This window comes from Cynara cardunculus (genome assembly GCF_001531365.2).
Source record: "Cynara cardunculus var. scolymus isolate 2C chromosome LG 2, CcrdV1, whole genome shotgun sequence".
Lineage (NCBI taxonomy): Eukaryota > Viridiplantae > Streptophyta > Magnoliopsida > Asterales > Asteraceae > Cynara > Cynara cardunculus.
In genome coordinates, this window is record NC_037529.1 from 61,900,399 (window position 1) to 61,905,821 (window position 5,423).

The following is a 5,423-nucleotide window of genomic DNA, read 5'->3' on the forward strand; positions in this document are numbered from 1 at the left end:
CACACACACACACACACATATATATATATATAGAGAGAGAGAGAGAGAGAGAGAAAGAGAGGGACATTCTTTAGTTAACCGCTTATGTAATACAAACTTTGCTAGTAGGGGTATTTTCGTCTTTTTCATATTTTGATACCACATTCTTTAATTATCGCATTATTAATTATCTCATTTACTTAATTATCACATATCTTAATTATCTCGTTTGCTTTGTTTAAACTTATGTAATTATCTCATTCACTTTCTTGTTTCACTTACGAAATTAGCTAAAAAGTTTGGAACAACCAATGTTCATACATGAAAGAACACTATGAAGCTTAAACAAAAATCATTATTTCATATATTAACTTTTTTTGGTTTCACATGTGAACTTCAGTAAAAAAAAAAAATTTGGAACAATCAAAGTTCATAGATGAAACAACGCTATTAACTTTGAACAAACACAATATAAAACATGATTATATTCCAATAACTAAAAACAAACACCATATTAAATAAAGTTCGATGAAGCAATTTAAGATTGTTTCTCTCTCTCTCTCTCTCTCTCTTTATATATATATATATATATATATGTATATATATATTGCCTAAAGCCTATGCTCTTTTGAATATTGGGTTGGATTCCGGTGAGAAATGTAAGAATTGATCTCCACAGGGCCGTTCCTGGGGGAGGATGGGTCGGGCATACGCCTAAGATCCACAAGAAATAGGGGCCCAATTTTTTCTCATATATATTGTATAGTATATAACAGTAGTTCAAAAATATTAAAAAAATAAAAAGGATACAAGTTTTTAGTTTATAATATGATCCAAAAAGAATTTAGTACTATATTTAAGAGCTCAAACATGTTTAATTAATTATATTGGAGAAGAAAATATATGAAAAAATAATTGGATGTTCATTTTATAGTATTCCTTATTGTTTTCTCTAAAAAATTGGGGAAATTTTTAAAAATAGTCATTTTTCAAGGTTGGTTTGACCATTTAGTCATTTTTTCTCCAAGTTTACCAAAATAATCATAGGTCCGCAAAACCCACGTACGTAATCGCGAACCCAACTAAACGAAAAAAATTCTTTTACACTTTCTACTCCTGCCGCAAAAAAAATTACATTTTTCACACAGGTCTGCAAAAAAAAGTGCGCATCTATGACTATTTTTGTAAACCTTGTAAAAAATATGGCTAAAAGGTAAAACCAACCGATAGAAATGACTATTTTAATTAATTTCCTAAAAATATATCTACTATTAAAATCTAAAACTATGTTGCCTAAAAAACATTAATATATTCCCCATCGTTATCTCCCACCAACTCTTTTTATTATTCCCTCCTCATGATTTCTATTTTTGTTTTAGAATATAGTAGCTTTCTTGTTATTAACTAAGAAAATTCATATTTTTTGAAAAAAGATTATCAACCATATGAGACGATCTAACATATATATATATATATATATATATATATATTAAGGATTTCAAAACTACCATTGTTTTTTAATACATTTTTGACTACTTATTACCTAATACTGAGTGCATGAATTTTAACTTGTAAGTACTCTCATATCTATAAAATAAGACTAAGATCTCAAGGTATAACCAAAATGAACTTTTGATTCTAAGATTGATGGTTTCTAAAAAATTTGCATTAACTCTAAAAAAAATTTAAATTTGTTATGAAAACATTAACATGATATGACATGGAAATGCAACTGATATATATTGATTTATATAAAGTGTTAATCTGAATAGTCAACATTGTGACTTCAAATGATGTTAATCTGTACTAAAGGTATATCATAGAATGTGTTTGGTTGTGGAACGGATTTACGATGCTATGTAAAAATAATATGGTAGATGATATTAATTTTGAAGTAATTATTGAATGATTTTACGTTTAGGAATACTCGAAGAAAACGGTTTTCATGAATCATTAGTATTTTTCGAACTCAATGTTATTTTTGATGATACAAATAATAAATTGATTTTTTTTTCGTACTTATAGAAGGCCCCCTTTCAAATCTCATCCAGTGCTTATAAAATGTCAGGAACAGGCTTTGGATCTCCACCTTTGGATCAATCCTGATTGAAGATCAACACTAGTGATATGCACAGATCAATTTTCTTCTAAAGCGCAATTCACTGGTGGACATTAGATTAAAAATGATCAAGGGTTCAGATCTCTTCTTACGTTTCTCACTTTAACTTTTCTTCTTACACGATCTTTCGTCAATATATGTATATATTACAGTTAATTACGTAGTTAGTCCCTATAATTTGATGGTTTTTACGAAAATAAGAAAAAAAAAAAAACAAAAAGAGTGCAAAAAACGAGATGGAAAACATGGTTGGACGATTTTACTTCTGGATCTAACAAACACTTTTAACGACGTCGATGGTCATGTTCCACTTTCAAAGTAAAACTCATACACGAAAGATGAAAACTTGACTTACTGAACTTTAGGTCTCACTTTCAAAGATTCACTAAATCCCAAGGACCAAAATTGAAGTTTACTCTTTTTCACAAAAGATGGTCTAAAAATTAAGTAGTATATTAAATTACAATTTTGTAAATACTAGTTGTGTACTCGCGCAATGTGGCAGGAGTTGTGAATTTTAACAATTTTGAAGTTTCACTGGTTTTATTAAAGAAAATTTAACGATGATATAAGTTACAATTGGTATTTACATTAATAAATAAGAGTTATGTTCCAATTACAGTCTATTGATGAAAAAAATTGTATGACAGTTTAAAATCCAATATATTTAAAATCCAACATATTTAAACGACTCCACAAATGTGTTTGATTTACACCAAGAGCAAAGAATCAAGAGATCGAGAGCGAGACCGAGAGTTCTAGAGTTGAATGAGAGATAAATGAGAGAACTTTTAATAACTCATGGTGAACATCAGTTTGAATCTCACCTTGGGGGATGGAGAGAAGACATAGAGGTATGAGAGGGTTAAAACATGAGTGAAATGTGTCAAAAGTATCTTGGAAACATGAAAAGAAAAGCTATTAATATGCATTGGTAACTTGTACTACATGTTATTTTAATTGTAGATTAAGATATTTTAAAACTGAATGCATAAAGTAATAGTACTTAATTCATTATGAATTGTTTTTAAGACTTTTAAAACTTTGTGCATAAATATATATTACTTTGTGCATTAAAAATTGTTTTTAAAACTTTTGATAAATCTGGTTTATAAGGTAGTATAAATGTTTTTAAAAATACTAGAAGGGTACTCGTGCAATGCAACGAGATAAATATCGATTTTAATGTTTAGCTTTTATTATTTGTCTCTATCGATATAATATGCTTTTATGTGGTTTTGTGAAAAACGATAATATTTTTATTTTTGAATAAAATCTAAATTTGAAGATAGCATAAAAATTTGAAAAAAAAATAAATAAATCGATATTAGTATCAAATTAACTATTTAATAGTTCTCTTTTTTTTGTGTAACTTCTTTAATTCAATTTTTTATTATAATGTAAATTAGATTTAATAACAAAGTAATTTATTTTTGTTTTGACAATATAATACTTTAGAATTCAATTATTATTCTAATTATATTTTAGATTGTTTATATTTAAAATGAGATGTTTATCATGTATTGGATTATGTTTATCTGCAGTTAGTTACACGAATTCAGATATGAAGCTTTAATAAGTTATACTTACGTACAATCTACTTGTAATCTTGAGTTTTAAGTAATATGCATTAATAAACAGTGTTTTACGCATAAAAAATGATTTTTAAGAGTTTTTGTCAAATGTTTTATAATATAGTATAAATATTTAGGGTTTATATTCTGAAATTGATTTATAATTTGAAAATATTGATTTTGAAGTGTATATCTTTCGAATGACATAACGATACTTAAATAAAAAAAAATCAAAAATTTTCAATTAATTTGTTTTCATATAATAATTACCATTCTTATTGATGTCCTTAAATTTTGCATCAATTAATTTGTGATTTTCTCTATATTAGTTGTATAAAATTAAATGAGTAATGATTAAATGTCATTATTACCATGCCTTAAATACATTTATGAAAAAATATTATATAAAGAAAAATGAAGTGTTTCCATTTACGAGTCAACAAAAATAGTTAATGTTGATACCGAATAACGTATTTAAAGTTTCAGGTAAGAAAAACAAATTTCAAGAATGTATATAATATGTGTTTTATAAATAACAAAATTAATTAGAAACTTATGAATTGGAATTATTGTTACTAGAAAGGTATTCGTACAATGCAATAATGTTTCGTTTTTTCTTTTGTTTCAGTAGATGTTATAATATAGTTTTATATGGTTTTGACTTTTAAGAAAGCGATAATATTTTTATTTTTGAATAAAATATAAATATGAAGATATATATCATAAAATTAAAAAAAAATGTCGATATTAGTACTAAACTAACTATTTAATTTTTTTTTGTGTATTTCTCTAATTCATTTTTTATTTAGTAATATAATTTTTTATAAAAATAATAATTAAGTAGTTTGTTATAACTCAATGATTATCCTAATTATATTTTAGATTTTTATATTTAAAATGAGATATTTATCATCTATTTGATTATGTTTATCTGCAGTTAGTTACACGAATTCAAACATGAAGCTTTAGTAAATTATACTTATGCATAATCTACTTGTAATCTTGAATTTTAAGTAATATACATAAATAAGTAGTACTTTATGCTTAAAAATGGTTTTTAAGAGTTTTTGTCAAATACTTTATAATATAGTATAGATAATATTTAGTGACCGATTAGAAACGTAAATAATAATACGAGAATCTTGGTTTGTTCGTCTAACAAACTGTTGAGTTAGTTTAAGACTGTTTTCTTAAATAAAAAACCTACAAATCAAAAATCTTATGCTAAATTAAAGATCTGAACATGATTCCTTTATTTGTTTGTGCCAATAATTTAAATGAAACCCTCTTTTATTTTGTTGCTGGTTGGATATGAACAACTCATCCCATCATCGATACCCATGTCGAAATTGTTGAATTGAAGCGTAAATGTTCCAAAAATCAAAGGTTTTGTTCGTAAGATCCATCTATCCAACAAGATCTGATCATGGAAATGGAGTACGTTACTTGCACACAAAGGTTTAAACGGAAAAACGGTTGATGGTTGAATCGACTCTCTCTTCTTCCTTCTTTAGTCAACCTTGGAAAGAGAGGCAGAGGTTTTCATGCAAAAACCAAGATCGAGTTTATAGGATGCCACAACACTACCAAAAAACCCCCTTTTTCCGGCGGCCAAATCCGCCGGAAATCCGCCGGAAAAAGGTATTTCCGGCGGATTTTCGACGGATTTGGCCGCCGGAAAAAGGGGCGCCGGTGATTTTTTTTCCGACGGTGTTTCCGGCGGATTTTACACTTTTCCGGCGGATTACGGC